General features: G+C 42.7%; 1 long non-coding RNA gene across 1 annotated transcript; it reads left to right on the top strand.

Annotated features, from left to right (window-relative positions):
- Positions 1-5,253: 5,253 nt before the first annotated feature.
- LOC148109466 (uncharacterized) lies at positions 5,254-10,024 on the top strand. Its single transcript, XR_015725645.1, has 3 exons — positions 5,254-5,393; positions 7,567-7,720; positions 9,887-10,024. It is a non-coding gene; the product is annotated as an uncharacterized LOC148109466 (long non-coding RNA).
- Positions 10,025-10,524: the final 500 nt, after the last annotated feature.

The raw sequence follows: 10,524 nt of genomic DNA, 5'->3' as shown, positions 1-10,524 counted from the left end.
TCACACAATATTATATGCTAATTAAACCTCAATTTTTAAAAAGAAAACCTAAAAAGCATTTTCCACACCCTGAAAAAAAAAGCATATTTGAGCATAGCTTGATTTACCTAAATACCCAGTTATACTCAAGTTAGGTCCTAATTCTTAGAATTATTATATTTGCAAATTCTCAGATTCTCAGTATGCTTAATTTTTTAATTTAAATTCAATTAGCCAACACATAGAACATCAGTAATTTCAGATGTGCTGTGCAACAATTCTTCAGTTGCATACAACACCCAGTGCTCATAGTATGCCTAATTTTAAAGAAAAAATTTAAGAACCTGAATTTGATGCTACTTTATTAGTTCAATGTATTAATGCTTAAAATTGAAACTACTACAATTATAAATCTTTAGGTAATTTCTAGTTTACTTTTTAAATTTATAGCAACTCCTAAACATTAGCTAAAATAGTGACAACTGACTTTAAAACTTAAAATCTTTGCTCTGAATATATTATCGACAAAAAGAGCCCATTAAATAAAACTGTTCCCTGGATTCCAAGGGCACTGGTCTATTCAAGAACTGATTTGTTGTGCAGATATGAGTAGATAAACATTTAATGTTGGCTAAAATATAGGCTTACCCCAAAAAAGATAAGAAAGACCAGAATCTAGTCTCCCTTGGTTGTTTTAGGACTCACCCCATGGAAGAAGTTCTACTTCCCCATTGAGAATCCAGATATTGGTCACAGTCTAGTCCCTTGGAAGTTTCTATTGTCCCAGAAAACAAGGTTCTGTCAACTGCCCCCAGATGCACGCTGGGTACAAATCCTGCTAATGGTGACCCTGCCCCATTGTCTCCTTGCAATGGGCTTTTGTGCCCAGATTTCTGAGTGGCTTGATAGTAAGGCAAGGGACTTTGGTAAAACACACGCAGAGTAATTTATAGAGATATTAAATTTGATCTTATTTTTCCTTTTCTGTAAGACTCAGGACAGAGTGCAATTTTTTTTCTCTTTTCCTCGTGCTTTTTTATCTAAGCAGTTTCATCCTGGATCTTCTGGTATTCACAGGGGAGAAACAGGAGGACCTTTTTTTGACAGCTTGGTCTGGAAGATGCCCTAGAGCAAACTTCTAGGACCAGGGCAAAAGGAGGTTGATGAGAGAGGACAGACTGAGAAGGGGCTGGTTTTCAAGAGTGGTAGAGGCCCAGAGTCTCTTGTTGAGTAGAAACGCTGAACTCTAATGGGGGAAGCCAACAAAAACAGATGAGGGCTGGGTTGGATACCAGGAACGAGGGAGGAGCCAGCTTAGATGGGCTTTTATGCCTCTACTCAGCCTAATAGGGCTGGAGCTGCCCACCAGCAGAACTTGGATGGGGGAGCATCAACTGTGATCAGAAACACCTATTCCCTAACGCCCTTAATTGTGAAAATACCCTCCTGCTTGACCCTCAGGAAGGGGAAAGAATTCCCCAAACCTGACTGAGATCAGAAAAATAAAGCTCACAACTGGACCAGATATAATTTGATTTTGAACAAATAGGGGAATGTGACATTTCTTAGACCCAAGTATTATGCAGCAAATCCATTGTTATTATAATGCCTCACCCGCTCTAGTTGCTTAGGGGTTTCAACCAGATGCCTCCAGAGAACATTAAAAAAAAAAATCTCTTAGCAAAGATTGCTGCTTAAAGTGGGTAGCTGGAAGGGCTTGCAAACCTATTTAACGGAATCACACAACTTATTTATGTGATCAGGAGAATGAGACTTATGAGAGTTAAACCTTACAAACCCCTTTACATGAGGCAGAAACTGGGTCCTAAGAGAGCTGGGAGGTCATAACCGTTGAGTTCTAAGAACCAAAGTGGAGGACTGGTGTGGAACCCTCCCCACATTCTGCAGGAAGACATGATTTGGTGGAAGCCTCGCAGGGAGACTCGGCTCCGGCGCTGTGAGTGGTACAGGATGGGCTGACAGGCAAAGTCTAGAGACCAAAGTACAAACAGCAGATGAGTGAAGCCTGATTGAAGGCTGAGCCTGAGGACGGCAAGAGGGAGGAATAATTCAAGTGCAGTCTTTAAGGTGATATTTTTCCCTTTAAAATAGGGTTTTGCAATATACTAGATTTCTGATCCTTCATTTGAAACTTCATAGGATTTTGTGCATAGATTTTCCAAATGCTTGAGATAATTCAATTCTACAGATATTTACCAGGTATCTACCACGTATAATGCATTATAGTAAACACCTGGGAGAGAGAAAGGTGAAGAAGGCACAGTCACCTCTCATAACCTAGTAGGAGAGACGGAAACAAACATAAATCGGTCTAACACAAGAAACAGTAGGTCATATATTAAAAGAAAGTAATAGTAATAGCTAAGATTTGTTGGGAGCTTTCTAAGAACCAAGGATTAATATGCACTACAATATTCTAAGGTATGTACTATTATTATCCCCACTTTATAGATGAGGGAACTGAAGTCCAGAAAGGTTAAGGAACTTGCCCAAGGTCATATAACTAAGAAGAGTAGATCTGGAATTTGAACCCAGAGATACTGACCCCAGAACTCAAGCTGTTAAACTCTCCTGTGACATGTGTGATAGTAGAATGGGGTAGGAAAAGGCTAAGTCATTCATAGAGGGGAAATCAGGAACCAATAAAGACTTCTTAATCCTCCTACTTATTAGGGAAAGAGGCAAAATGGGCAAGCTCTGTATTAATTTCATTTTCAAAAGCAAATACATTATTTTTCCTTATTTATACTCCCTAAATAAGCAAAAAGTTATTAGATATAAGAGATGTAAGAGTCCTTCAAAGAGAAAAGAAACCTGTCATTTAATTATTTTGGAAACCATAATGTTTTTCACATATTTTTCCCCATAGATATACATTTTTCCTTATCCCTGCAGTGAAAGTACAATGTTCTTTTTACTATGTTTTTTTTCCAATATGCTTCTTTTTGTTTGTTTTTATTTACATTACAGTCAGTTAACTACAGTTAGTTTATATTATAGTTGGTTAACAAACGGGACAATATTTGTTTCAGGTACAGGATTTAGTGATTCAACACTTCCATACAACGTGCAGTGCTCATCACAAAGAGTGTCTTCCTTAATCCCCATCACCAATTTACCCCATCCCCCTTGCTAGGTTTTATTTAAAATAATATAATTTTATTAGTCAACTTTTATGTCTACAACTAATAAGATATCTATGAATGGAAGTCATATCTTGCATTTACATTGCTCTTTTCTCTCAAACAATCTAAACCCTTCATGAAGCCCCAGTCTTTTCCATTTTCAGGGGACCCGTATCAATAATTTACTATAACGTGTATTTAATGGAGGGAAGGACTAAACAAAAAAGAGTCTGTGACTTTTTTAGAAGTGTAGATTAGTCTCTAAAGGAGATTGGAATAGACCATGTAACTTCACTCCCAGTCTTGGGCTCAAGCAACCTGCCCCCGCAAGTGGCAAAGTAAATGAGGTTTGGCAGAGCCGATGGAATAAAATTAGAAACAGTGCAAACAGGGGCGCCTGGGCGGCACAGCGGTTCAGCGTCTGCCTTCGGCTCAGGGCGTGATCCCGGCGTTACGGGATCGAGCCCCACATCAGGCTCCTCCGCTGGGAGCCTGCTTCTTCGTCTCCCACTCCCCCTGCTTGTGTTCCCTCTCTCGCTGGCTGTCTCTATCTCTGTCGAATAAATAAATAAAATCTTTAAAAAAAAAAAAAAAGAAAGAAACAGTGCAAACAGTCCCCAAAAAATCAGTGTACTGTCTCTAAAATCCTCCTAAGAAATCTGTCATGTGGAGATTATTCACACCCACAGTGGCCGCTTTGTAGGTTTTCTAATTATAAAATATACCCTTCCTCATCTTTGTCCCAGTTGTGCGTTATACCATAATGTTGTGTCATTTGTACCATGATAGAGGGAGGACTTTGCTAGAATGTGAGCAAGCAAGGAAGGGAATGAAAAAAACGAAGACCTTCAGTAACAGAAGTCTGGGAATTGGATCTCAAAGCGTCTGTTTTAGCTGGATCAACTCTCCTTTTGGAGCTTCAGAAGCTGGGCATGTCCAGGCTCACCAGAGGAAGACATGTCGGTGTGAGCTTGCCTTGTCTGATGGCAGGCCTAGACTGTTTATGATTGAACTCATTCCACAATTGTTTCCGATGGGGGCTGAGTCTTTAGTCGCAATAATAATTCTGAAGCCAAGCCACAGAGCTCTTGGCTACTGGTTTTGCAGCCTTAATACAGCTGGGTAATTTTCCTGGAGCCTGGTGGATGAACAGTTGTTTCCCTGAGTGGGGTCAGTGAACGTCCTGCCTGATAAGCAGTCATCCCAGTGTCTGAGATAAGAACAACTGTTCACCAGAGGGGCACAAGCAGCTCCATCATGAAGGCTCTTAAAATCCTGTCACTAAAGACTTCCTGGCACCAGAGAGCCTCAGAGGTCAAGGGTCCCGCACCCAGAGACAGCCACTCACAATATTAAGGGACCCTTGGGGCTGGGCTCTGTCTTGCTGTGTACTTCGGGGTTCAAGCAACAAAGAATCAGAGAAGATTCCTATTTGGAGAGTAGGTAGTGAGTGAGCTGTGACTTCTCAGTCATCACACAAGTGATGGCACCACAGGGCAGGAGACACGAGAAACAGGCCTGAGGTGCCGGACTGAGGCACACAGAGGGACAGCAGGCATCACACAGTAATTAACAGCTGAGGGCCATGCTTCTCCACTTCTGAGAAGACTTAAGGAGTCTCGGTTAGCTGAACACTAGCTAGAATAGCAGAAGATATTTATCTACAACCACATGTGAGCACACACACACTTTGCAGATGTGATTTCAGGATCCTGAGATGGGAGACTACCCTGGATTAACCAAGGGAGGGCTACATGCCATCACAGGTGTCCTTGCAAGGGAGAGGTTCACACACATACACAGGAGAAGGTGACGTGAGGACAGAGATTCGAGTGGTGGGGCCACAAGCCACTGAGCACTAGCAGAAGCTGCCAGAATTCCAGCAGGAGCTGGAAGAGGCAAGGAAGGAGTTCTCCGGAGCCCAGAGCCATCAGGAGGAACATACGTCTGCTGACATTGTGAGGTTGGTCCACTGATGTTGATTTCAGGCTCTGGTCTCCAGAACAGAGAGAACGGATTCCTATGGCTGTAAGTCAGCCAGTTGCTGGGAATTTGCCCCAGCAGCCACAGAAGAGGACACACATTACTATCTAATACGGCTTTATTGATCTACACCCACAGAGCCCCACACACATAATCAGGATTCAGATAGCGACAGCCGACGAGCCACAGCTGGGACTAGAATGACACTGACAAGATAGCTAAGAGCACCTGAAAAACATACTCCTCAGGCTCTCAAATAAAGAGGAACGTTCTAAAGGAGTGACGGTGAGTTGTGTGTCATGTCGCTTCTACTAATATAGTGTCTCGATCTGCAGGATGGCGTTTGTGCTTGCTGTTGGCTTGTTATCCCCACGCCCCGGCCCCCAGGAAAACTCTGCTGGTTGTTTCCTACTCATGGCTCTGAAACACTTGGTGCTTACCCCTAACACAGAACTTCAGTGTGTGTGTGTGAGTTGTATGTTTGTAATTATTTCTCCTTGTCCTGTTGTAGTTAAGATGACCAAGAGCTTTAGGAGATGGAAGGAAAATTGAGTTTTGCAAGCTGAGGATATCAGTGGTAACGTTCTCTTCATTGGACATATGAACCAACCTGGCCTCTGATCCCCCCTCCGGGCCCCCTCTTTGGGTCTGTTGAGGGCAGTTTGAGGACCGTGTCGGTATGGTTTGTATCTCTGAATTGCTATAGCAGTTGTTGATTTTCTTGCATTTCTGACTGTTTTCAGGAGACCCTCTCTATTTGAACAGCCGGCTTGAATGCTAATTTTATCAAGCCATGTGAATGCTCTTCCTGCCTCCTCCTGAACTATCAACCTCATTTTGCTATTTAGTTCCCAAGCTCGGAAACTATTTCTGTCTCTCCTGAGCCTCCCTGCATGCTTTCTTTTCTCATAGCTCAAAGGAATTGTTTTCAAATACAGTTATAAGATCTCAGACTTAGCCCCCATTACCTAACTGCCTTCCTCCCCTTAACGTCATTACAACCTGTCTCTCCTTAAACTCATTTCCAAAACCAGGTTTTTGCGTACTCTTCTCATCTCTTTCTATTTACATTACTCTTTACACTCTCATCTCTTAGCCATGAGTCTACTTAAACGCATTTTGAACTTTTTAAAAATTCTGCCTTGCTCTACGTTTTGGGATAATGCATCCTTTAAGTCTCTTCCTTACTAAGTAGAAGGGTTAAAAGGCTCTGGATTCATCCCTGAATTTTGTCAATGAGAAAACGAGGTTCCATCATTGGCCCAAGAGTTACAGAAAGTGGCTAAACACATTGGGCAAAGATCTGGATTTTAGGTAGGTCATCTGACTTGGGTTCAAAGGGAAGGATTTGAGAAAGCACGTTTATCAGATCGGTGAATGGAAAGGAATGCGCAGGGAGGCTCGCTCGGAGCTCTAAGCCGCCATGACTTGCGGGAACCCAACAAAATGCAGCTGGTGAGGTCATAACGGGAGGCACCGAGGTTGGGGGCACAAGAAACCAGGTGTGTGTCTCAGCACACCGTTACTCGATTCCTGACTGAACCGGAATAATGCCGTCTTCCCTTTTTGTGTGAAATGTGTTGAAATTAGTTTTAAGGGAAAAAAATGTTGGGGGTTTGAACATAAAGGGATTTTTATATCTTCTAGTAGCTGCCTCCATACACATGGTGTTGGAACTTCCCCTTCTTACTGGTTATTGAGTCCCTTCATGATTATGGGCCATAGTTTATAACTTCCAATAAATATTGGTTATCATAGAGTCTCATTTCATCTTTAAAAGACTCATTTCTATTCATTTTTTTAAATTACACATTTAAGAAAGCTTTCCCACATGACCCCAGCTCTGGCTAGATCCAAATATACAGTTCCTGTGTTTTTCTTTAGGGGAGGGGGCATGGTTTGCTCTTTAGGAAGCTTTCCCTTTTCCCTCTTCTGGCTGCTAGCTCCCCCAGTGTCCTGAGAAGACTAACATCTCCTTACTTAACTGGGAGGTTGCAGTTGTCTCCCTGGTTCACCACAGCTGCTAAGCTGTATTGTGGTCATTAGGGGTGGACAGCGGCTCCAACCTGCCCTACTCAAGCCAGGCTCAAGCCTTTGAAGCTTTCCTGGGCATTGCTGGTTCATTCTTAAGTGTGGTCACCTCTGCTGCTGACATCTAGCTGCACATTCACATGCTCTTCCTCTGCCTACGCCTCTTTGCTCCTTTTGCTTGGTTTCCCAGCAGCTCTATAGCTCTCTCATCTTCCCTCTGCAGCTGTCTCCAGGCAGGACTAGTGGGACCCATCGTCCTTACCTCCCAGAAACCCCCAACAGCCCTGACTCCCCTCCTTACTTGGCAATCCCTGTGATGCCAAGTCACTCCAATTAACTTTCCCCCTGCTTAAGGAGAATGGGACAGATCAACAAGTCCCTGACTAAGCAGACATTTAATTAAGGGGGAAAGTGTCTTTTCTTTCAGGCAGGGCCAAGCCTTATGAGGATTCTCTTGGCACCTCTGCCTCTCTGGGTTTGGAGGAGCAAAGCATCTGACTCTGCAAACTGCATTTCCAAAGATGGCTGCATTCTCGCCTCAGAGCAACTTCATACCCCTCGATGAGAGCCAGATCCAACAGGTATGTTTCTCCTTAACCTTTGGGGAGGTAGCTGGCTCTCACGCAGATGCCTCCTTGAGTTTAGAATTTGAATCATAGAATGACCTTGGTTCATAGCTTTGAGTCACTGAAATTTTAACCAACATGAAAAACTCCACACAACATTGTTGTTTATACATATATACTAAAATAAAGGCATTTCTCAAACTGTTCTTATTGTGATAAAATAATTTTCATTCAAGTAGTACTGTGTCATACCTAAGAGTTCCAGGAAGTCACGTAATTGTCACCTGAGGAAGGAACCTGGGATTCATCAGCGCAGCATGCAGAGGCCACGTTTACCAACAACCCCTGGAGCTTAAAGGATTACCGGGCTCCGTTGGAGATTATGCTCTATTTATGCTTCTAGTCTCATCATGGCAACATATGTTCGACACTGGTTTAACAGTCACCATTTATACTTTACAAACCCCACCCGTGAATATGAGATCGAAAGAGGTTTTAATGAAAAACAAAATATTATAACTCACAAATTATCTGGATCAAGCAGGCAAGAAAATGTGCAAAGGGGCGCCTGGCTAGCTCAGTCGGTAGAGTGTGCCACTCTTGATCTTGGATTGTGCGTTCAAGCCCCACATCAGGTGAGAGTATTCCAAAATAAAATCGTAAAAAATATATGCAGAAAATGAATATTGGCAAACTTTGATTTCTAAAATAATCAAGGAATATCTCCATAATGATGTTTACAGCATCGTAATTTGAGTACCTAAAGATTACGAAATGAGCAGATACACACCCTTCATAATAGATCTTCTTTAATTTTTATTCTTCTCTTTCAAAATTTGAAAGACTCTCTGAATCACATTTTGATCAGTTGTTTTGGCTACCACTTTATTTGATCTGAGACCTTTTTTTGAACTATTTCCTTAAATTAAAACAGGCTGAGGCCTCAGGCTCTACTGCTTCCGTTAACTCATTACCCTTTCAAAGAGCTTCACGTTCAGAGGTGCTGGGAAAGGCTGACTTGTGGTGGGTAGTATACTCCCCCTGGTGGACAAACAGAGAGAAGAAAGGATCTGATTCCTTCGTTTGAGGATTAGTTACAACTGCAATTTTTTTAAATTTATTTTATTTTTATTTTTTAAGTAGGCTCCATACCCAGTGTGGGGCCCAACTGGGGCTTGAACGCACAACCCTAAGATCAAGACCTGAGCTGAGATCGAGAGTTGGACACTTAACTGACTGAGCCACGCAGGCACCCCTTACAATTAGAGTTTTTGAGCTTACTCTGGGGGCTTAGTTTCTCCCTAAAAAGCTCCATTTTGTTCCATTCAGGTTACCAAGGCTCCATCAAGCAGTCTATGAATCTTTTTATTGTTTAATTTTATCTCCACTGTTGTCTTTTTTTCCCCATTATGATTCTCTTCCTCATCAAAGTTTTTCAGCCAGCAGATATTATTAAATGCCTGCCATGCATCAGCACAGCTCTAGGCCCTGGGGATACAGCGCTGAGTGAGGAAAATGATTCAAAATCCTGCCCCTGGGAGCTTAAAATAACAACCGATAGTGTTCATTCTGTGTTTCCTACCCACCGGACTATGTACTTAGTGATTTGTAAGTATTAGTTAACTGAATCCTCCCAACAACTCTATGAGGAAACTGAGAAGCTAAGAAATTTGCCTAAGCCCGCATGGAGGCAGGGAGAGGTACGCGACAGCTCTGACCCCACAGGAACCCTGAACCTTGTGGCCCTGCTTTGATTTTTATTACAGCATTTTTTTTTAAATTGCCATCACCTCCAACTAACAGATAAGCTCCATGAGAGCAGGGACTGTCTGCTTGTTCCCCATAATCCAGGGCCTAAAGCCCGTCACAGCTCTTCTCCAGAATAATGCAGTTAGATGTCTTCCTGGTAATGGAATCAATGAGGTGAAAACTGAACTCGGGACTAATTGACTCCAAAGCCCTTCTCACCAAGCGACTCTACTACTTCCACGAGAAACCAAAATACAGACAGCTCCCCCGTACTGGTTGGCGGATCTGAATTAGTTTGGAATTCTATGTCCTCTCCAATTTCTTAAAGAGTAGGTGAAGACGGCAGAGTCTAAAATGAACAAGATCTGATTCTTTAGAAGATTTAAAATCTTTAAACGGATTTTCATTTGCCTCCTCTCCTGAATTTTACAGCTAGAGGAGGCAGGAAGAAGCCAAAGCCACATTCACGCTGGGCCGAGCGGCTCCCCCTTTAAAAGCCACTGATGCTTTGCGGTGGAGAGCGGAGGGCGGAGAGAAATGGTGGAGCAGCCCCTTCAGGAGCTACTGAGCCTGCGGTGAGCACAACCAACGCCTGTAATAAACAGGTCAATTTCCATGGTATTAGGTATTTATTTTATAGTAGCTATTCCCGCAATGGCTGTATGCCCTACGCCATTATTTGCCACTTGCCAAGTGACTTAAGAGCATGATAGCCATCGTTCAAATCTATTAACCTTTCTTTGGGTGTTTGAAAGTCATCAACGGTGTTCTGGTCTCAGTCGCCAAGGGCAGAATGGTAAATATTGAAAGAGTAATCTTGCCATTTGAAGGGCTTCTGGCTTGAGTAAATGTTTGCTCAGGTTGCAGCAATGCCCAGGTAATTCCTTGGTAATGAAGCAGGGATCACCTTCCAGCAAGAGGGAAAGCAGGAAAAATGACTAGATGCAGGAAGAGCTTGTGGGGCGGATCTCGCCCAGCCTACCCTTTAGGCTTGTATTTTAAAGAGCAATTGCTGGTATCTGCTGCTATTATACAAGACCTAGTAAATAAAACAAACCAAAAGGAGAAAA

Source organism: Ursus americanus, chromosome 9 (genome assembly GCF_024610735.1).
Source record: "Ursus americanus isolate L20-20 chromosome 9, mUrsAme1.1.p, whole genome shotgun sequence".
NCBI classification, from domain to species: Eukaryota; Metazoa; Chordata; class Mammalia; order Carnivora; family Ursidae; genus Ursus; species Ursus americanus.
This window is presented reverse-complemented; position numbering and strand designations above follow the sequence as displayed.